The sequence below is a fragment of the Anguilla rostrata genome, chromosome 6, assembly GCF_018555375.3.
Source record: "Anguilla rostrata isolate EN2019 chromosome 6, ASM1855537v3, whole genome shotgun sequence".
Classification (NCBI taxonomy): domain Eukaryota; kingdom Metazoa; phylum Chordata; class Actinopteri; order Anguilliformes; family Anguillidae; genus Anguilla; species Anguilla rostrata.
The window spans coordinates 32704319-32728787 of record NC_057938.1 but is presented as its reverse complement, the minus strand read 5'-3'; the positions used below and the strand labels follow the sequence as shown (position 1 = coordinate 32728787).

The 24469-nt window shown below is 40.7% G+C and overlaps 1 protein-coding gene and 1 long non-coding RNA gene across 5 annotated transcripts in view; one reads left to right on the top strand and one right to left on the bottom strand.

Annotated features, from left to right (window-relative positions):
* Positions 1 to 24469, top strand: part of LOC135257863 (gephyrin) — a 404797-nt gene that overhangs the window by 76746 nt on the left and 303582 nt on the right. The window lies entirely within an intron of this gene.
* LOC135257897 (uncharacterized) overlaps positions 23375 to 24469 on the bottom strand; it is an 89100-nt gene continuing 88005 nt past the window's right edge. Inside the window, exon 2 of the long non-coding RNA XR_010330808.1 lies at positions 23375 to 23572. This is a non-coding gene — a long non-coding RNA (uncharacterized LOC135257897). The remainder of the gene's footprint in view (positions 23573 to 24469) is intronic.

The following is a 24469-nucleotide window of genomic DNA, read 5'->3' as shown; positions in this document are numbered from 1 at the left end:
GCATGCATGCTCCTTCCTCACTTGGGGTTGCTTCCTGGTTATCCGCTGGAAGCGCTCCTTGGATGGTCATCTGTACCCTTAGTGTCACCTGCCTCACCTCGTCTTCCTGCAGTACCATCTGGTGGCATTCCGATCTTATTTTTACTGTGACAGTGAGATTTGGGTAGGGTGGTGGCGACAGAGGCTGTTCGAGTGGAGGGGCCTCAGGGTTGTACGGCAGTGGATTGACATCTTGGTGCTGTGCCAGCTTTGGCCTGAATCCTTCTTTGAATCTCTGCTTGCGCTATCCATTGTCTGAGGCATTGCCTGTGAAGGGCCTGCTTAGGCTTAAGCACCAGCTGCTCTCTTATTCCCAGCATGGAGTCAATAGATCTTAAATGCTTGATGCTCCAGGAACCTTCAGGCGGCCAGGGAGTGAGTGAGGTCCTTGTCCATTCCATCCATTTCTTGTGGCATATGTCATGTCTTTTCCGTGCAGTTCCATCATCAGGGACAAGGGCGTGTCTGGGATGGGGCCTTAACCTTCCATGGATTCAGGAGGAGTCTGCTTATTCCACATTATCTTTGGGATAATAGTTTTCGCTTTGTGGATGTTGTGCCAGATTTCCCTCACTGTGCAGTCTCTCTCTTTCTTCCCTCCACTCAGATCTGGACACTGGTTCTATTGATACAACTTCCCCTTGTATTATCTCCTCAAATAAATAGCAGTGATGTTCTGGATCCTCGTAGTCAGAAGAGAAAGTAGAGGGAGTCTAGGAAATTACAGAGAAATATCTTTCCACACAACAAAAGGACTCAGAATATGTAAGAACGTGATACCACATTACCTTAGTTGCCGTCTTCAAGTTGCTCTGCTCTTTACTCAAATAAAAGAAAAGAAAGGAGTAAAAATAAAAATTAAAACCCTTGTAAAATGAAAATAAAAACGCTCGTAAAACACCTGTGAAGGTAAAAAAAGAAATCAAGGGAGGAGAAAAAAAAGAAAAACACCACCTCTTTCAAGGTTTCAGAGACAGAAATGCTGAGAAAATAACGTTTAGATCAACAATAGCTCTTCTTCTGTCATGGTTTCGTATTCCTTTGTGCTATCCAGGTTACTCGGGTACTCATTTTGAGAACTATTCTCTTTTCAGCAAACGAGCACGAGTATTCAGTTGATACATGTGCAGCATTCTTCCTACTACGGAGCTTATTGGTGGAGTCCTAATTACGGTCAATTACTTCCATCTGGTGTCATTCTATATAACTCCCCTCTAAGAGCAGCTTGTTGCTTTTGTGTCCAATTCTCATTTCGCAAAGAGCCGGTAAGGTGCTTGGTAGAAAAGAGAAGAAAAGATAAGAAAAGAGAAGAGAAGAAAAGAGAAGAAAAGAGAAGAAAAGAGAAGAAAAGACTTGGTAAGTCAGTATAGCTTAGAGCAAAGTTTTGAGTTTTGAGCAGTTATATTGATAGTGGGTTTCTGGTGACTTGATTCACGCTACTATCAGTCAGCCTCCTTTGTTTTGCTCCTATCTTACCTTACCTCAGAGTGAGGTTGAATTTTCTGTTCATTTATCTTACTTTATTTTGTTTGTTTATTTCCTTTCCTTGTCTCTCACGAGACCTAGTGGTTGAACACCCCCCCGTTCAACTTAAAGAGCCCCTCTTGTATTCTGAATATTTGTTTGCGTGCGGTCGTATCCTCCCTCCCCAAACCATTACATCTTCAGCAGCCAAAACGCAGGCAATATCGCTTCTAGACACAATAGAACTTTTAAACTCTAATTTAATGGTCAATATCACTGTGTGTTTACCTTTCCCCGAAAAAAAATAAATCCATCTAAATTTCCTTTAGGTGCTGAATTTGTTCACACTGCCACACTGGTGACCTTGTACAGATGAATATTTCAACAGTGCCTCAGACACTGAATGAGAGAGCCCTAGAAAGAAAAAAAAATATATATATATTTTTTTTTTAACTCCTGTCTCTTGCTAGATTTATTGACCGTTAGATTACACAATTACACAATAAGCATCAACAATGTTTAGGCAAAAGCCATGTCAAGGCCAATTATATGGTTCTGACACTTTGTAATGATTTAATCCAGCTGAGCGGAATCAGAACGGATCTCCTGAAAGCAAAAATAAAATATATTTAAACGAACACGTAAAACACACAAAAATTAAAACTTTGTAGTGTATAAATATACTTTGGCAAGAACCTAGTATCAACCATGCAACTACACCCTCCTTTATCTCATTTCATAAACCATTTAAACTTTTCCCAATGGAAAGCAACCTTCTATATGCTTGCACACGGTAATCAAATTGACTTTAAAGCGCAGGTGCTTCTAAGATCCAAGATAAAACAAGATAAGCAGCGGACATGTGACACCTTGAACAGGCTTTTTTTTTATTTTTTATTTTATAATTGGTCATTCGATCAGATGAAACTCAGTTTAGATAACCTATGCACGATCAGGCGTCAGACAAACAAATGCTTGATTCAGCACGTGCTCAGGTGCTTCTAAAACAGATAACCCACGCACAGTCAGGCGTCAACAGATGCTTGCTCAGGCATTCAGCACATGCTCAGGTGCTTTTTATAGCGTACACAAATAATTACATGATTGACAGCACTTTTTAATCAGACATCCCCTGATTTCACCAAAATTCAAAACTCACTCAAAACAGGCTTTTTCCAGCAGACAAATGGTTCCCACAACTCCACCGACGAACAAGGGATAGCTTGATCTAATATTTCATCTCAGACTTTCTATTAAAAAGGCATCTGTTCTTACCTTTACTATTCGGCCGCTTTATCAAGAAAACACTTATTTGTCGGTAGAATCCGGTTGCCGCGTCAGCAGGTGTTAGCCTCCTGGCTGGCTCGCCAAAAAATGTGGGAGATAAGATCCCTTGAGTTCCAGGTTCTTTCTGAGGAGTCGTGAATTCCAACTTTGTGAAATCAAGAGGAAGCCATTCCAAAGTTAAGCAGAATTTGTTATGGATCCACAATAAACAATCCGAGTGGAATCTTAGACATGGATCCCCCCTCTCTGCCGAAGTGCTGTAAAACCCGCCCCCCCGAATTTCACTGTTTTATACATTCAAGAATAAGGGCGTGTTCTTTTGCTGTTCTGACCGAAAGTGCATGCGCAGATGGCTAGTTACTTTTGACCTAGTTTAAGAGTCAGCTAGTGCATCATAAGGCCATTGTTTCAGAGACAGCAACTGATAATCGTGCCGTGTTTACATAACAATCTGTCATATGCATGCGCTGACTCTCTCCACATTCCACAACGCTTGCTTTCCATAACAAAGAATCTCTTGTAAAAACAGGTGATTGGATCAATAACTAAATATATTTCAATAGAATTGGGTGTTTAACTCAATACACATTCCTTAGCACATACTATATTTGGATTTTCGATACCCGCAAGAGGTGTTGTGATGTGTGTTCAGGTGTCAGTAAGTTACCGCACAATTTGCATTTTATTTCGCCTCTTGCTGTTTTTGTCAGGTCTTATGTACTGGCAAAAGAACATTACCCACCAGTGACGTATGCCCTTGAGTGAGGAGAGATTCTCAGGCCAGGCCTGACACTTGATCAGAATAAAATGCCTGGCCTAAAAAATGTTATATAAAAGAATATATTAGATCAATATATTCCCTCAACAGTAGTTATGTAGAAAAAATGTCCTTGTTATTTTTTCAGTACTTTCCCAATTTTTTTCTTTCCCGGCAAATATTTTAGAAGTCGCCCAGAACTAGAATTTGCAACTACGTATATCGGCCACCCATAGAAATTAATGGAACTGGTTTTTTCTTGATAGCATATGGTAGAAGAGTCCTGTCTTGTGTATGTGAGGTTAATATGGGAAAGGGTGATCCTATCAGCATTTCTAGCAATCCGTACATATTCACAGTTGTAACCCAAGTCACAGGAAGCAAAATAGCCATTAGTAAAGCGGTTACGTGAAGCGATTTTTCCACAGTTGCATTTCATCGTTGTGATTAAGGTATGTTTGTGTTCCAAGTCTGAAAGTTGATGCTGTACAAGAGGCTGTATTAATTTTTTTGTCCATTTAGACAGTTTAATATGTGTATTTTTTTGCGGAACTTGTATTTTAATCGTTAACAACATTCATTCCTCTGGAATACATATTAAATAAATAAATAAATGTTAGTGTTTGAGGTGCCCCCCCTACACCGGGTGGTCAATAATAGGTGCTCTCAGTCTAGGCTAGTCAGCTAGCATTAAGGCTTCTACTTTATGACTAAGCCAACCATAAACTGTGATTCTTTGTGCTGATTCTTGCTTCTTTCTATAAGCCTCCAGTAAAAATCAATCTGTTTGAGATTTGTGTTAAAGCCCATTGCTATCATTCAATGAAGAAGAATGAGAAGCCACACGATTTGTGAGTAGGCTATGGTGTAATGCTAACATTGCAAATATGCTTCAAAGTTCTGAAGTGCATCCTTCACTTCAGTTTTTAGAAATATTGCTTGCTTGAAATTAAGATCTTAACAATTTACCTTAGTAACAATAGCCTACTTAAAATATAGACGTGTAAATGCCCATTTTGTTTTTCATAGTATCAGACTAATTACAACAGTCTGATACTATTAAAAACAAAACGACCATTTTAATATTTTAATAACTCAGTTTTTCTGGCTACATTTCTTAAAAAATGAAGAGGAGGTTGCCATTAATTTAGGGCTACAACTCTCACCGTTGAGTGCGAGAGTCTTATGCAGTTTGGCTTTTTAGCTCATTCTCATACAGCAATGCTTGAATTGGGATAAAATATAAGTTCTTGTTTTTTCAAATGTTGAAAATATTTGTGATGCTCAGAAGTGAGAGTGAGGGGTTGCATTAGGGCTAATCCATTACACAAATCTATGAGGATGCAAAAAACAGGATTGTGGAAAAATGTCAAAATCACCTTTGGTCTCTAAAGGCAGACCGTTCCTGTTCCATAATGATTTCAAGGCCTGTTTCCATTTTCCCATTTCAGTTTAGAGGCGTATATTTATATTTATGTTGTAATTATAATTTTGGTTGACATGTTTATACTAATCGTTTGTGGGAATAATAGAAGAAATTCTTATTTTCTCTAAATCAGGAGGACATAACTCGTGCTCTCGCTATAATATCACTTAAAATGCGCAAGTATGTTTTTGTTCATGCAGTTTCTAGCTCTCTAGGAATTTGATTGACAGGTCCATGGAAACTTGGTTATCGATGTGCGAGCAGTGGTTGCAAGCAAAGCAAGTGATTTCTACCCAAACTCACCACTCCACCAGTAGAACAAAGAACCCCACTTAGAATGGGGAAAAACCTCTCTCTCTGTCAGCTCTTGAAGTTCGCAGCCTTGTAATGATTTATGCTACTACTTAGCTTGCTAAGTGATTAGTGGAAAAGCTGATGTTACCTCTTATTTTAACTCTGTTAGGTCAGTAATCTTCGCGTCTCACATTGTGAATACAATTTTTTTTTCATTTTCCGCTTTTGTGACATCACAACGTGCATAGAGCCTATTTTATCTATACAGAGCTATTTACAGATAACTGTCACAAAGACGCAAGAAACAGGCTAAAAAGAGAAAAAAATGAGGCATGAAACCCCCCAAAAAGCAAGCACATGAGGCGTGTATGTGTGTGAGTGTGTATGTATGTGTGTACAGCATGTGTGTGTATGCGAGCGCATGTAAATCATTCTGTTGCTTCAATCATGCTTTTTATTTCCTGGGTCCATCATGTTTAATAGCAAACATAAGCCTGCTATGCTGGTCCTACAGTAAAATTTGCAAATTGTTTGTCTCAATCTGCAGGTGAAATTCTCTCTCAGTGTATGTGTTACAGCACAGTTGGGCCCCATAGAGCTATTATCACTGTGGTGAAGTCTGGTATGAATGGGGGAAGTGAAAAGTGGCATCACCATGATGGACTGGGTCATTTCTGAGGTATAATTGATCACTGTGATGATTGTGGTAATCAGTTGGTATGAACGAAGGTGTAACATAACTGTGATAGTGTATTGTGCTCTATGGTGTCACCATCTATTCAAATTGGGCTAACACCTTAAGCTTATGCTAATGCTCTTGATGAGAGTGCCAATATAGCTACTAAGTTCCATCAATTCATGTCAAACCGTTTGGGAGTTATCAGCATTTTTGTGATAAGCCACACCCACATTGATATTTATTGGCTTACTGTGACAATGATTTTTGAATTATAAACTTTCTTTGCATAATTTTTTCAGACGACCTTCAAATGAACGAATTGATGCAAGTTCCATGTCAAAGGGTCAGGAGATGATTTAAAATGTTTTTTTTTATTTTTTTTTTTCAAAATAGTGGAAAACTCAAAATGGTGGACATTATGACTCCTAAGCATTTGAGTTGTCCACAAGGAGAAGCATTTTGGGAAGCAAGATTCAAGTCTTTACCTAAAAAGAGCCAGGAGTTATGAGCCTTTGAATACTGAGAATTCAAATGACAGTTATAGTGCCACCAAGTGGCCAGTTAGTGCCAAGAATCCAACATGGTGGATATTATGGGTTCTAAAGAATTACTACAGAAGACTACATTGAGATTTAGCTCAGGTCTCGGCGACAAACGAGGCAGGAGTAATAATTTCTGGAAAATTTTACATTTAATTGTCCACTATAGTGCCACCATGTAGCCAATTGTGGTGAGAGCCACTGCACAGCTAATGTCCCCAAGAATTTACGATTGTGCAAAAATTAATCGAAAGTCTCCCAGCTGTTTTGCAGTAACTGGCAAAAATTTCAGAAGACAAAATAAATAATAATAATAATAATAATAACACCAGCAAAAACAATAGGGTTCCATCAGCTTCACTGTTTGGACCCCTAATAATAATAATAATAATAATGGGTGGCACGGTGGTGCAGTGGGTAGCACTGTCGCCTCACAGCAAGAAGGTTGTGGGTTCAAATCTCAGCTTGGGGCCTTTCTGTGTTGAGTTTACATGTTCTCCCTGTGTCCGCATGGGTTTCCTTTGGGTACCTCGGTTTCCTCCCACAGTCCAAAGACATGCAGGTAGGCTAATTAGAGACTCTAAATTGCCCATAGGTGTGAGTGAACGGTGTGTGTGCCTTGGACAGGCCACCAATCTATCGCAAGGTGTATTCCTGCCTCTTGCCCAATGCACGCTGGGATAGGCTCCAGCACCCCTGTGACCCTGCTCAGAGTAAGCGGGTATAGATAATGGATGGATATGGAGTGAATTTAGTACCAATATTATTTACACGTGTTTCACAACTCACACATGTTTTACGCATTGTAAAACTACAGATCCTGTTTTACAAATCTCAAATTATAAATTGTAAAATACAAATCTCAAGCTGTGGACACACAAAATGTGTTTTACGCATCACAACATTACAAATCCTGTTTTACAAATCTCAAACTGCAAATTGCAAAATACAAATCTCAAGCTGTGGACACACAAAAACACAAATCATTTTGGCACTATTTTTCTGTGTAGTAATGGAAAGAAATCCACACATCTATGCACCAATCAGAGTTATGGTACCTACAGCCAATCAGAGGAAGAGGAGCTTGTATGATATTCTTTGTTCATATTTACAGACAGTTGTAAAAAAAATTCACTGTTGAAATTTTGCATCACCAACTTGAGTGCAAGTTGCCTGTGGGGCTTGCATAATAAATTAGCTGGCATAATGAACATACCTCTCAAAGTAATTAGTTTTTGAGCATGGGAAAGGGGTTAAAATGTATCAAGAAGCAGAAGAAAAATAAGAAGAATCCTTGCTATAACAATTACACCCTTGTAATTATTGGTCCCCTAATAATAATCATAGAAAAAACAATAGTGGTCCTACACACTCTTGGTACCTGGCCCCCGAATAATAATAATCAGAACAAAAACAATACGGTTCCAGCACTTTGTGGACCTCTAATAATGCCAGCAAAAACAAGAAGGTTCCACTTGGACCCCTAATTACAATAATAAGAAAGAAGTTGCTAATAAATATCTGCACTTGATTTTCATTTTCTATAAAGAGAAAATATTTGTAGTATACTGTGGCATTCGGTCCAGCGGTGAAAGGGATTGGCCTTGGCTGCGCCGGCTGGTTGAGAGAGCACACAAACTTGGGTTGCTTAGAAGAAGAAGAAGGAGAAAGCTTTATTTGTCACGTGCATATACATGTACATACAGTGAAATTTGTCCTATGCATTTTAACCCATCCTAATTACTTAGGAGCAGTGGGCAGCTACAGTGCAGCGCCCGGGGACCAACTCCAGTTCCGAGGCCGGTGCCTTGGTCAAGGGCAACGGCAGGAGTACACCCAGGGGTAATTTAGACTCTCCAATTAACCTAACCTGCATGTCTTTGGACTGTGGGAGGAAACCGGAATACCCGGAGGAAACCCACACGGATACAGGGAGAACATGCAAACTCCACACAGAAAGGCCCGGGCGGGACCCAGGACCTTGCTTCTTGCTGCTTAAAGGTGTGCTATTCTCCAAAGCTTGGAGACAAGACCGGGAGCTCACATCAAGGGCATGTTTGTTTATTTGAGTTGTGTTTAATTTCAGTTTTGTTTATTTGAACACAACACCGAGAAAGTGAACCGCTACTGAAAATTCAAGTTTTCTGGAGGAGCTGGTCAGGTGAAAATCTGGCCAGCTACGAGCAGGGAACTGAAAAGTTGTAGCTCTCTTTTGCTTTCTTTTGTCTTTATTATTTTAGTTTGTTGTTTTAGTTAATTGTTTTTGCCCTGAACCGATGAGGAGGAAGGTGAAGATGGTGTTTTTTATTTTGTGTTTGTGTGGGTGCGCTCTTTCTCTCCATGCAGCAACCAGTGGTTTTCCCCGGCACTGCCGCATCTCCCTCCCAGGGGTGTCATGCTGGCATGTGACACATACCTCTTAAGGTACAAGCCAAATCTTGCCAATCCTTGCCCATTTAGGGGGTACCCTATTTAAAGCTTTATAACTCCAGATGTGAACCCCACAAAGACCTGAAAAATGGCTTAAAAGAAGAAAGACATTTGTACAATTTACAATACTAACGCAGATTAGTTTATATTCATAATTTTGGAAGAAATAAAGTGCCACAAATGCAATTGTTTTGACAAAAAAACAAAAATAAATTTGCACTTTTTAGGTTTGCAATGAAATACTGAGAGACTGCATATATAGGAGGTTAAACTATACATGTGCTAGGTCAAAAACTTCTTGACCACAAGTTCATAAAATCTAAGGGTGGATATGTAGAACTACTATAGATGTATGAAGCAAAAACTAAGCAGTGTACCCAGCATCTCCAAATCTATCCAAAATGTCTAAATTATGCATTGCTGTAAATCATAACATATCCACGTATTTCACTACAAATCAACTGTTTTGACTCAAGAAAATCACTATTGCATAATTTTCAAATGGGAATTACAAGCTTTCAGTCAGTACAGTGGTCTAAAATAGCTAGGTGTCCAGAAACATATCCAAAATCTCTCCAAAATTGAATAAAATGCTTTTTGTCCATTATAAAGCATATAAATGAGCCCCTTATGAGGGTTTAAGATGAAACATTGCTATCAGATTAAATAAATAATGCAAAAATATTGTCACACAATGCGGTACAGTACCTAAATGTGTAATAATTAACTCGTGTGTATTTCTATACTCTGTACTCTCGTATGTTTTCTTGTATGGGGATAAGACAACATGAAAACAATTTTCACCCGTCCATCACGTTTTGGCAATGTTCCAGCTCTGACGTCATCACTGTTGCATGCTTCACAAAAACTATTACACTTCCATCTAACGCTTACATTACAGTGTGAAATATTTACATTATATAACACCACTAACCTATTTAAAGATACTCAATTTCAAGAATAACGTATATAACCGAAATATTTTGAGCGGTAATACTTAGCAATGATGAAATCTCCTCTATGCTCAGTAGATGGAGACAGAGACAGTATCAATGATATTGTTCTATTCGCTTCTGTTTTGCTCCAGAAAACGATGTCAGCTAGGTCTATCAGCAAACATATGGCTTAGCTATGTTCAGAAGTCCTCAATAATAATAGTATTTTCCAAGAAATTACGAAATATCCTTGAACACGTTTCGTTAGGTGCATCGTATTTGTCTGCTAACAGAGTGAATGCGTAAGTGAATGCGATGCTAAGAATATTTTCTGTTACGCTGACCTATAAAACGCTATTCCAAAAGCAGAATTAGACATGTTATACATCGTTAGAAAGCTTATACTCTCGCCTACTGAATAAATGAATTGTCAATCAAGTCAGACTGTACTAAAAAGGGCAACGACGCCGTAAACAACAGGTGTGGTGTTACGCACAGCTATTTTGGAAGATACCCAGGCGTCACAGATGTGCGTATATTTCCCAAACGGATTGTCCAAGACAATATATGACCACGCAGTCTCAAAAGGGACACCTCTACACGTAAAACCAACAGTAAGGTTTTATATTTATTCAATATTTAGTCCCAGATATTGACTGTAGAATGACATGGTATCATTAAAAAAAAACTTTTTCTCTTTTATTTCGTTATTCAGTGAGCAGCGTTTTCACTGCTGTAAATGTGACTTGTGACTTGAAAGAACTGAGGAAATATTGGGTAGCATTGCTTTGAGATACATCTTATGTCATTTCGGTCAGGCAAGATAGCCTATATTGTTTGTAGTATCGTAACTTGGCGTCATTTTGATATCAATACTTTTTAGTAACTTGGCTTTTTTGTACGTTGAAAACGTGTTTTTTATGAGATTTTCATTTACTTGCAATAGGCTATAGTCATACTTATACATCTCAGTCATTATTTTTGGTGTACATTACATTACAGGTCAGAAGAAAAGACACTTTGTATTCTAAAGGGAATTTAGTAGGCTATAGCTTGCTTGCTGGTTTTATTTGTTTTGTTGGCAGTCGCTTGGGATATTCTAACAAGAGAATCTGACATTGGGTAGGCCTATAGAAGGAAAGTTTTGAAGATGGATTTCATGTAAGGTGCATATTGAAAGGGTCCCGATGCAGCTAGAATCTTGGTAATCAAGAATTTCTGTGGCCAGCCATTTTTCATTTGAAAATGATCATATGGTTTTCTTTTAGTTTTGTTTCTTTCTGACAAACTAGTTAGCCAGCATTAGGCTAACATTACTCATCTTAGCTAGATCAATCGATTATTGAATTTACTTTTAGTGATTTAATGTAGGGACTTTAAAATGCATGCTAACTTGACTGAGACATCACAGATTTTGTGATCAGTTAATTTGTAAAAAGTAAGTGACAATCGCCTTGGATGGGATGACTAATTACCTTATGCAACAGTTACCAAAAATGATTATATATTATTATTATTATTTATATATAGATTTGTTTTGTTTTTCCTTCTCCCCACGAACCACACAATCCTCCATTCTTGGACGCACACAGGTTTTATTGCACTTTAAGTCCATACATACCCAAACAAAACAAAACAAACCAAAACAAAACACACACGATAAGAAAGGGGAATTTGCACACTGCGTCACTCCCACGTGCATCCCTCACTCCAGCGCCCCGATCTCACTGCAGGCAGAGCATATAAACAATTAACAATTAATTGTAATTGCACACACCTGGGGTTACAGTGCCAGCTAAACCGCACCCTCTCCACCTGCAGATGGCACCCTAACCACACCACCCCTCACATACCCCCACTGCCTGACATAAGCCGAGGAGCCGTTCGGCCGCCGGCTAACATCCCCCCCCCCCCCCCCCCAAGCGGGAAAGGAAGTCAGCCATAGGCCGGGTGCACCATCTGAGCACCCGGCCTATGGATCACCTTGAACTTATATGGCCATAATGCCAGATACCAACGAGTGATCCATGTGTTGTTATCTTTCATGCGGAGGAGCCAAACTGAAGGGGCAAAATGAGGGTGAAAGGGCGTCCCAGGAGATAATAGCAGAGTGCCGACCGCCCACTTGATAGCCAGACACTCCTTCTCCACTGTGCTGTAATTCGCCTCCCGCTGTGACAGCTTCCGGCTAATGTACAGCACCGGGCGGTTGACCTCCTCAGCCTCCTGGACCGAAACGGCCCCCAGCCCGCTGTTCCATGCATCCGTCTGCAGACAAAAATGGAGAGCAAAGTTGGGTGTATACAGAAGTGGTTCACCACAGCGAGCCTGTTTTACCCCCTCAAACGCCTGATACCACCGCTCCGTCCACTGGACCAGATCTGAGGCACCCTTTCGGGTCAGATCGGTCAGGGGACTAGTCATCTCAGAGAATGCTGCAATAAATCTCCTATAGTAGCCTGCCAGTCCCAAGAACCATCTAACCTCTTTTTTTTGTCTTGGATCGCAGGCAGGCCACAATAGCTGCTGTTGTATCAACCTGGGGACGTCGCCCAAGTGGTACCCCAGATACCATAACTGCCTCCGTCCAACTGCACACTTCTTCGGGTTGGCCATAAGCCCTGCACACCTCAGAAACCCAAGCACCGCCCCCACAAGTGCCACATACTGCTCACCGGTGCCACTATAAATACATCATCCAAGTAGGCTGCAGCATATGAAGAATGGGGCCGCAGCATCCGGTCCTTGAGGCATTGGAAAGTAGCAGGCACCCCAAACAGCCTGATTGGGAGTGTGAAAAATTGGTACAAACCATACGAATTGGAGAAAGCCGTTTTTTCCATAGACTCTGACGACAAGGGGATCTGCCAGTAGCCCTTGGTTAAATCCAGTTTCGTGAAAAAATGAGCAGTGCCCAACCGGTCCAGGAGGTCATTGACCCTAGGCATGAGATAAGCATCAAATCGTGAGACATCATTCACTTTGTGCAACAGAAGCATACCGACCCATCCTGCTTCGGCACAAGCACAATGGGGCTGCTACACGCACTCTGATTTTTCTATCACTCCCATCTCTAACAAAGCGTGAAATTCTGCCTGTACAGTTTTCTTTTAGTGTTCAGGCAATCTATAAGGACAAGAACATACCGTCACCCCTGGAGATGTTCCAATGTGGTGGTGGATGAGGTTTGTGTGCCCTGGCAGGGGGGAGAACACATCGGCAATGCGCTTCTGCAACTGGGCCACATCTGCTCTATGCTACAGTGAGAGATGGTAATCACTAAGGGTCAGGGTAGAATTGGCCGGTTTTGTCACCTCCGGACCCAACTCATCTCTCTCACTCACTGTGGCAACCAGAGAAACAGGAGTCACCCCTCTCCACTCTTTTAGGATGTTGAGGTGGTATATCTGTGTTGCCCCACCCCTGTCAGACTGTACAACTAAATAATCAACATCCCTAACTTGCCGTGTGACCATGAAGGGCGCTTGCCACCTGGCAAGTAATTTGGAGGTAGAAGATGGGACTAATACAAGCACTTCATCTCCCGGTGCAAATTGTCTCAGCCGAACACCTTTATTATATGGACGCCGTTGTCATTCTTGTGCCTGCAGCATATGCTTTGTGACAATTTCCCTAGTGTGTGGAGCTTTGCTCTCAGGTCCACAACGTACTGAATTTCATTTGTACTGGTGCTTGGACCTTCCTCCCAGCTTTTCTTAATTAGATCCAACACACCGCGTGGCCGCCTCCCAAAAAGTAATTCAAAGGGAGAAAATCCCATAGCGGCCTGGGGAACCTCACACACTGCAAATAATAAAGGGTTCAGCCACTTATCCCAATTACGACAATCTTTGTGCACAAACTTACGAATCATTGTTTTTAAGGTTTTATTAAATCTTTCTGCTAAACCATCCGTTGGGATGGTAAACCAATGTTCTGATTGATTTAATTCCCAATAATTCGTACAGCTTGCGTAACATACGAGACATGAACGAAGTGCCTTGATCGGTTAGGATCACTTTTGGGGACCCATCCTGGGAGATTTTGAAACGATGCTTGTGCAACATTCTTAGCTGGCATGCTACACAGCAGCACTGCTTCTGGGTATCACATTGCGTAGTCTACTAAAACTAACACAAAGTGATGCCCACGTGCATTTCGGTCTAATGGCCCAATGAGGTCCGTCCCTACCTGTTCAAATGGGACCTCCATTAATGGTAATGGGCGCAACGGTGCTTTTGGAGTGGCTGCGGGATTAATTAACTGACACTCGGGACAAGATGCACACCACCTCTGCACTTCACCTCGAATGCCCAGCCAATAGAATTGGGCCATTAGCCTACTCAGTGTTTTATCCCAGGTGACTAGCCATCGGATTATGGTGAGCCGCCTGGAAAAGCATTTCCCGGCGGCTCTTTGGTACCAACAACTGGGTGTTTTCCTCTCTGGTTTGAGTGACTCACTCGGTAAAGCCTATCTTTAATAATAGAAAAATCAGGGTGAGCTAGAGCAGTGGCAGGGCGCATCCGGTGACCATCTATAGCTATCACTTGGTCAAAGGCAAAGCGTCATCCCGAGACTGCTCGAGCGGAAAGTCCTCCTGGAGATGTATGCCTGAAGTTGGGGAAGCTCTCACAAGAGAGTATCTGGTACATCCCCTCCTGACCAGGGGAGGGGGCGGGTGAGCCAGCGACTCGCACTACTTTCCCCACTTCCATCAGGGGACAGTTCCTGCGGAAATGGTCAGGCAACCCTCAACCCCAGCACTCCTGCCCAGGCGTCTGGGTGTCCGGTGCTGCAACCACGAGGGTCCCCATGGTGGTCTCCTCCTTGGTGCTGGGACCAGATGAGAAGACCGGGGTTCCCTCGGAATGGGGCCAGGAGCTGGAGAGCGATGTTGGAGAGCGCTGAGGTGATCCTCCGCCAGGGCAACGGCGGTATCCAGCGATGTTAGTCTATGGCAGCACACCCAGTCGGCAGTGGTTGTTGGCAGGCTTAGCACAAACTGCTCGAGCATCACCTGCTCAATGACCTCCACAGCTGAGTGCACTGCTGGTTGGAGCCACCAGTTAGCAGCGTCTCGCAGTTGCTGAGTCAGAGCAAAGGGGCAGATGACGTCCTTGTATCGAAGAGCCCTGAAGCGGTGACGGTGATCTTCCTTCGTTCGACCCACTCATAACATAAATAATGATGAGAACAGGCCATTTAGCCCAATGATGCTCGCCATTTTCCTAAATAAATTAGTGCTCTGATTACCTACATACTAGATAGTATCTAACACTGTATCAAGCCAGAGTTTCTGCCTCTACTACGTGACCTGGCAGGGTTTTCCACACATTGACTACTCGCCGTGTGAAAAAATTCTTCCTAATGTCTGTATGGAATCTACCTTTTGTTAATTTCCATTTTTGTTCTACTAATAGAACTCAACCTGAAGAATCTCTTGTAGTTCACTTTATTGATCCCCTTTATGAATTTAAACGCTTCAATCAAATCACCCCTGAGTCTCATTTTACTAAGCTTGAAGAGGTTAAGCATCTTAAATCTTTCCTCATGGCTTTTATCTTTCATACCAGGAATCAATTTTGTTGCTCTTCTTTGAACTTTTTCCAGAGCCTCTATATCTTTCTTGTAGTGTGGTCCCCAGAACTGCATGCAATACTCCAAGTGTGGTCTAACCAATGTATTGTATAAGATAAGTATAACTTCCTTGGATTTATACTCAATGATGTTGGCTATATATCCCAGCATCCTGTTGGCCTTTTTTAGTGCGACAGCACAGTGCCTAGAACCAGAAAGGCTTTGATCAACCATTACTCCCAAGTCTTTTTCAAACTGAGCACATTCCAATTTTGTTCCTCCCATAAAGTAATCCTGCCTAATATTTTAATTTCCCACATGCAGAACTTTACATTTGGCTATAATAAATTTCATTTGCCAGGTTTCCGCCCACTTCTGGATTTTATTTAAATCTTGTTGGATTACTTTAGTAGCTTCTAGACTATTAGCTGGGCCTCCCGGTTTTGTATCATCTGCAAATTTGACTACTGTACTTTCTATGTCCCTGTCGAGGTCATTGATATAAATGAGGAAGAGCAGTGGTTCCAGCACTGATCCTTGTGGGACTCCACTTCTAACAGCTCCCTGCTCAGATAATATCCCTCCTACTACTACTCTTTGTGTTCTACCCTGTAGCCAGTTCCAAATACAGTCTGAAATACATCCTCTAATTCCTACTGTCTTTGTTTTACTAACAAGTTTCTCATGTGGTATCTTATCAAATGCCTTTTGAAAATCTGAGTAGATAATATCATATGCCTTGCTATGATCAAAACACTTGGTAGCTTCTTCAAAGAATACCAGAAGGTTTGTCAGACATGACCTTCCCGTACGAAAACCATGCTGGCTATCCTTTAGGATGTTGCTATTTTCAAGAAATACTTCCAACTTGTCTCTAATGATAGATTCCAGTATTTTACATATTATATAAGTTGAACTTACAGGCCTGTAGTTTCCTGGATCAATATGGTCCCCTTTCTAATATATTGGTATTATATTACCATGTTTCCAGTCCTCGGGTATTTCTCCAGTTTCTAAGGACTGCTTAAAAATACCTGCCAGTGGTTTAAAAATGATCTCAGCTAACTTTTTGAGTACTCTTGGGTATATACCATCAGGACCTTCTGCCTTGTTTGTCTTTAGTTTAAGTAATTCTTGCAGTACAATATCTGATAAGACTTTCTGAGTACTGAATGTAATAACTCTCAACAAAATAACTATTTAGGGCATCAGCAATGTCTTTATTCTCAGAAACAATGCTCCTTCTTCATTTGATATCCTCTTCCACTTTCTTTTTCCTATTACAGTGTTGAAAGAAATGTTTAGGATTACTTTTTGCATCTACGGCAATTTGTCTTTCAAAGAGCCTCTTGGCTTCCTGTAGTTCTTTTTTAACCTTAGCACGCATATTACAATATTCAGCCCTATTACTCTCAGTGCTGTCATTTTTATATATCTTACACAGTTTATTTTTTCTCAAACTCTCCTGTATGGCTTTGTTCATCCACTGGGGGGAGCACTTCAACTTATTTTTTCTTACCTACCTATAAATTTACTTTGCGCTTCAAGAATAGCCCCTTTGAACCTACCCCACTTTTCATTCACAGTCTTGCAGTTAAGAAGTTTCACCCAGTCAATATTACTTAAATTCTCACATCTTGAAATTGGCTAGTCTAAAATTAAAAATTCTGGCTATAGAGGAGGCCTTGTTAATATGCCATAATACATCAAATCTAACTGCAGAATGATTGCTAGTCCCAAGTGGCTCAATTACCTCTATGCTACAAATTCTGTCCAGATCATTACATCGCACCAGATCCAGAACTGATTTCCCTCTTGTGAGCTGATTGACATACTGTGCCAAAAAAGGTCATTTACAATATCTAAGAATTCTCCCTCACTTTTCCCTTGTCCTGTCATCATTTCCCAATTAATAGCAGGGCAATTTGTCACCCATAATAATAGTCTCACAATCCTGACAAGCTTGTTTTATTTTTCCAAAGAGCATTCACACTACTGTCTGCAGCTGGCGGCCTGTAACACACTCCTACCATAAGGCCCTTTTCATGTTCCCCTATGAGCACTTGGTCTAAAATCACCTGCTTCAGGTCCTCATAGTTGGTTCTCGAGAACGCCGGCTGTGCGCAGCTTGTTGAGCTTCCCCAATGAGAAGGGAAGCAAACGCATAGCCCACTCCTCTGTAGTCCACCTGCAGGCAGCTGCTGTACCCTCAAACGTGGTCAGGTACGCCTCTACATCCTCTGCTTCTGCCATTCATGGCATCTGTAGCCCGGCGTACCTGCCAGTTGGGGTGGTCAGCGGCGACTGTCCTGCCGGGTTCAGCAGCAGCATGCTCCGCAGGAGAGCCCGATCCTCCACCTGCCCCTGAGCCAGCTCAAAGAGGGTGGTGGTCTGCCTCTCCTGCAACACCGCCAGATGGCTCAGGGCTTGCCCCAGCAGCAATTCCATCACCCTCGCTCCTTCCAGTGTGTTCTTGCCTCCTCTCTCCCCCTGTACGGGCCACCATGTTTTGCAGTCCTTCTCCACACAAACCACACAATCCTCCATTCTTGGACGCACACAGGTTTTATTGCGCTTTAAGTCCACACATACCCAAACAAAACAAAACAAACCAAAACAAAACACACAATAAGGAAGGGGAATTTGCACACTGTGTCGCTCCCGCATGCGTCTCTCATTCCAGCGCTCCAGTCACATTGCAGACAGAGCATATAAACTATTAGCAATTAATCATTAACATATATAATGATGATATATTAGTTACTTACCTTTATTGAGTTCTACCGACTTAATCAGATGAAATGAACTATTCTTACATAGCCCTTTGGCCATATTGTTTTACTATTGTCAAGCAAAACTCTGGTTGTTCATTTTATTTTTGGACTGTTGTTAGGCAAACACTTTTGGTTGTTAATTCTATGGTTAGATGAAAACAATAATTCTAGCAGGAAAAATATAGTTCCTTCTCATTTTTAGACCATAGAATTAGCACTATTTTTTGGTTATTTCTGTCATTACATTATATTAATAAAATTGCCATAACTCAATCAAATTTATCTCCCTCTGTCTTGCTTTTTAAAATGGTTTGGTCACACAGTGTAGACACAGTTTCTATGTCTTGTCCCTCTCAACTAGTTTAGAATTCAAACTAACATTAGCTTTATGCTAGGTTTACCGTTACTCACGTTACCTCATTAATATTAAAAATCAGTTGGGTTTTAGATAAAAATGTTCTCACAGGATGCTTGCCTATTTGGGAGTATTGGCTAACGGGTAATTGGAATAAGATACGAGGCTAGTTAACACTGGTAACGGACTCTCCATTAAAATGTATTTGCATAAAATTGAATAACGGACTCTCTCCTGACGTTGATGGCATGACACTACCTGGAACAGCTGCACATAGAACCCCTGTATCAATAGCCAAAAGACGACTCTTTTTTGTTGCTCTGCTTCTGTGTCTGGTTCACTGTCGCTCTCCTAACACTGTCAGCTTTATCAACATTAATTATGTCCCCGGCATCTGATTCAGCCTCACACCTCTAGTAACATCGCTAACACTAGGTCAGTTTTCACTTTGCCATCTATAAATCTGACTGAATATACTGTATAGCTAGCATTAGTCATACAGTAATAACGATTAGATTTACTAGGCGACACAAGCGCGTATGACAGCAGATTTATTGATTTTATTAGTGACAATGGTCAAATTGACAGCTGTGGCACTTTTTTCTGCAAAGCGATATGAAGAGATCTAAGTTAAAGCGGTCAGTTTCCTGTGTATCCAAGTGTCTTGCAATTGGCTACTTTGATCATACTATTGTGATCAGATGTTACTGGCAGATGCAGCTAAATGTTCAATGGGGAGAATTAATTGTTGTGGGACTGGAGCATTTGTGATGATGTAATCGGCAGGAAAAAGAATAAGGAACAAAAAGCAAAAAAAACTGAGTTTGGGGCTTTATTGTGTGGATGTGTAAAATTATTTGTGAATTCTGTCTGTTTACATGAGGTTGGAAGGTACAGGAGTTAATGTTCTTAAGGGCTGAGAGTGATCATTGTGGTTATTCCTGTAAGAAACACTGGAAAGTGCCAAACTCTCTGTGTTGTATACGTAACTTGGCGAGATGGCATACCTGCCTTCCCAATTGCATCAGATGACCCTCTTGACCTAAATATCCTGATTACCTGTCTTATCTAGCATGAAAAACTGGATGTCTAACAATTCTTAAAATTAAATGAAGAAAAGATTTTCTTAATTGGCACAAAAAACACAGGGAGAAAAACTGGCCAAACTTAGCCAATTATCTGTACATAATAAAAATGAAGCCAGGCATGTAGGGGTTATTTTAGACTCATAACAGCATTGTGACTAGAAGTGCTTTCTTTCATCTCAGGAATATTTTATATATCTGTAAGAATTTTCCAAAAACTGTATGGTGTGAAGACATTGCCTTTGTCTTTAGCCACACTGACTATTGTAATGGACTTCTCTGTGGGTTACCAGAGGCTACTGACAAATTACGACTAGATAAAAATGCGGCTGCTAGAATTTTAACTAGAACTTGAAAGAGAGAGAGCAATACCACTGCCCTGGCTGCAGTACACTGCCTCCCTGTGTCATTTAGAATAGCTTTTAAGGTACCTTTACTTGTGATTAGGCACCTTCATATGTCTTAGAAATGTTTACTCAGCCCAAACAGAATTTAAGATCATCTCAATGCGCCCAACATTAAACTAAAAAAGAATGGGTGAGGCATCCATCCACCCATTATCTATACCCGCATATCCTGGGCAGAGTCGCGGGGAGTGCTGGAGCCTATTCCCGGGGTCCATTGGGTGAGAGGCAGGAATACACCCTAGGCAGGCCGCTAATCTACCGCAGGGCACACACTCCATTCACTCACGCACTCATACTTATGGCAATTTAAGTCTCCAATTAACCTACCTGCATGTCTTTGGACTGTGGGAGGAAACCAGAGTACCTGGAGGAAACCCACGTGGACATTACATTACATTACATTACATTATAGGCATTTAGCAGACGCTCTTATCCAGAGCGACGTACAACAAGTGCATAGGTTTCATGATGTAGAGGCGCAAAAGAAACACTAGAGTGAAGTAAGGAGGAGAGACATGAGGAGAACATGAAAACACCACATGCAGACTTCTTGCTGTGAGGTGACAGTGCTACCCAATGCACCACCATGGGTGAGGCAGCCTTTTCATTTTAGGCACCTAGACTGCGGAATACATCATCAGTAAGCAATTTTAAGTGCAAGTTAAAAACACTTTTTTTTTTTTTTTTAAACTGCTGTTCTCAAAACTTTTCTAATGGTCATCTCCTCTTGGAAGCCTGACTTTCATTGTACAGATTAATTTTTGTGCAGAACTTGTCACCAGAGCGGCTTTTCACATTCTTTCACTGTTGTAGATGGAGAGATTCTGAGTTGGAAACATGCACGTACAAGCAAAGTTTGTGACGTCACAAATACTTCAAACCTGTCATGGTCCACAATGCAAAGATGTGGAAATTACAGGATAGCCATGGTAAATAAATAAAATGATAAATGTGGTAAACTGAAACCTTAGTACAGAGAATGCTGACTTGTTCAAATCAAATCAAAATGTATTTAGATAGTGCATTTCACAAACAACTTTCACAGTACACTTCACAGACAATTCTGGCCTAAACCCCCACATGAACAAGCCTAAGGCAACAGTAGCAGGGAAAAACACCCTGGTAACAGATAGGAAGAAACCTTGGAAGGAACCAGACTCAAGGGGGGAACCCATCCTCCTCTGGTCGGCTCAGGGTGTAGGTTTGTGACCAACATGGTGCACATTGATCAAATTTGTGGCAGCTAGGGGACAATCCTAAAGTGGGGACTCAGGTGATGGGCGGGGCCAGGTGGTGATGGTGGGCAGTGGCAGGGGGTGATGGAAGTGGAGAGGGTGGAGGCGGCGACAAAAGAGGGGCTGGATTCCAACGGTTGGGGAGTTCAGAAATTGTGGCCCCATCAGGAGTAATCTATAACTGCATAGCTACTATGACAGGGATTGAGAACCCATGCAGTCATGAAGGGGAGACAGCCATACCTACTTATCAAGAGCCAGCCAATGCAAAGTGGGGTCACAGCTGATTGACAGGTGACCGTAAGGAAAGGATGCCACCCCACAATACTTTATGGCTACAGTCTTCTCCTACTGATTATAAGCCTGAGCATAAAGGTGAGTTTTTAATATTGAGACTGTGTCTGACTCCCTTATACATTTTGGAAGGGTGTTCCACAGTAGTGGCTCTGTAGGAGGAAGCTCTTGTTAGTGACATTGTTTTGACAGTTGGGGTGCTGAACATGGTAGACTGCACAGTTTTAGGATGCAGTCCTGAGGTAGGAACTTTGTTCCACTTGTTGGCAAAGGAGCTGACTTTTTTTTAAATGGGTGGAATTTGTTTATGAAAATTGTGTTGATATACCTGACAGCATAGAGGGAATAGTGTACATTTTATAGATCACTGCTTCTATAATGTCATGCAGAAGTTGATAGTTTTTGCAAAGATATTGATTTTGAACATGGATGCCGTGTCTACTATATACAGTGGGCTCCAGAATTATTGGCACCCTTAATAAAAATGAAGAAAAAAGACTGCATATAATAAATGACATAGATAATAATCTACAGTATATGTTATGTTCAAATATGTGGGAAAACTATATACTTATTTCAATACATTTACTCTCATGCTTCAATGTTTTTTTATTAAGTGATCTATTTTGTTCTGAAAACCATAGTTTATTGGCACCCCTAACAATCATTGTCAGTAAAATCAAACAAAATGAAATTGGCAATATAATTTTACTTAATTTAGTTCATCTCAGTCTAAAGGAACTATATTGTATAATTCCATCACTTCCAGTTTCACTAGAGAATAAAAATGAGGTAACAAGGATACAAAATCCCTTTGTCATCCATCAGTATGGGAAAAGCCAAATAACTGTCAATTCAGAAGAGACCGATGGTTATTTACCATCACAAGTCTGGTAATAGCTACAAAAAAAGACAAACGGTTAAACATACCACTTAGCACTGTAAGCGCAATAATAAAAAGGTGTAAAACATATGGAATAGTTGCAAATTAATAACCCAAGGATCACTGTTTAAGAATTGTAGAGATTGGTTTGTTTCTTGCGGTCAACAAGTCTAAAAAATACATAAAATGGCACCTCCATACCAACTAACTCTTTGGAAGGGTGGCACGAAGACACACTTACTGAGCACAATAAACAAAACCAAGAATCTGGAGCTTGCCAAACCTCATTGGAATTATCACTGGAAGAGAGTGCTATTGTCAGATGAGACCAGAATTGAACGTTTTGGCCATACACGCCATTGACATGTTTGGCGGCAAAAGAGGAATGCATACAGGGGAAACACCTTATACCTACGGTCAAATATGGAGGTGGGTCATTGATATTTTGGAGATGTTTTGCTGGCAGTAGTCCCGGGGCACTATTTTAGATCAATGGCACAATGAATTCAACAAAGTACCAGGAAATTCTGGCAGAAAATTTGGTTGTCCCTGCTAAGAAGCTAGGACTTGTCAATAGGTAGATTGTCCAGCAGGACAATGACTCCAAGTATACATCAAAACCTAAACAGAAATGCTAAAGTAAAATCAACATCCATGTTTTCCAATGGCCATCTCAGTCTCCAGACTTGAATTCCATCAAAAACCTGTGGTCTGAACTGAAGAGGGGGGGTCCATAAGCACAAACCCAAAGATATCAATGATTCTGAAAAGTTCTACATGGAGCAATGGTCAAATGTGTTCTTATCACGAATTATAGGAAAAGACTCATGGCTGTGTCACCTTTGCCAGGGTTGTTTTCACAAAGTATTAAACCAGGGGTGCCAATAATTGTGGAACCTGTTTTTTGGGGAAATATTTTTTTTATTTAAAAAATTTAAGACTTTGGTTGATTCCAATGAATCATTAATCAAGCACACTAGTTTACACATGTTGGAAAATAAAGCTTATGTCAATAAATGCATTATTTTTTAGTTTAGCATTTTTTTTTTCTTTAGCATTTTTTGTGCATATTTATCAAGGGTGCCAATAATTCTGGAGCCCACTGTATCCTGGGACCACAGCAGCCAGTGTAGCCAATTTTCATATTCATAGATTTTGCAATTCTTAATGAGAGTAAAGGATCAGAGTTGCTATGAAGCCATTTTCAGTAGTTTGCTGAGCATTTGGTGTAAAAACCGTTTTGACCAAATTATTAATCAGTATTGTTTAATGTTTTAAAATCCATCTGTATTTGCTTCATAATTACAGCGCAGCTGCAGTTGGTTCATAATTACAGTACAGCTGCACTAGTGTCATAGTTACAGTACTGCTGCAATAGCTTAATAGATACAAAGATAGACAATAGAGAGTGGGGCAAAATCTAACACATGGACTTTATAGGTAGCTGTATCAAGCTTGAAGGAAATATTTCTGGTTTAACACACAGAAGTACCACCTCTTCGTCTTTAACGAATGACGGGAGAGTTCAATTATTATGTCAAGAGATATTGTCATAAATCTGTTTTGGTTATATACAAGTGAATTTCTTTTACCGAAAGAGTTCTTCAATTACTGTATTGTATGTGCGTCAAGGAATCCAAATGTATGTAATTGTAAATTTTCTTTTAGCAAATAACAAATTACATAGTTTTGATATAGCATGCTAGCTTGCTGGGATTTATAGCCAGGCAAAAGTGCAAACACCAAATGGGGTTGATAGCCTGTTGTCAGTAGACTATTAATTAACCAATTTATAAGATGGGTTCTACTCAGATCGAAACTCCATAAATATATTTAACTCAGCTTTAACTTTCGATTACAATGACGTGATGACGTGACATTGACTTATATAGCTATTTGGATTGAACAGACATTAGATGGAAACCAGAGAATAATGTACAGTCTTGTGATTTTCACTGATATAGGTTGGCCACAAAAAACATGTAAATGTAATCAGAAAATAAATT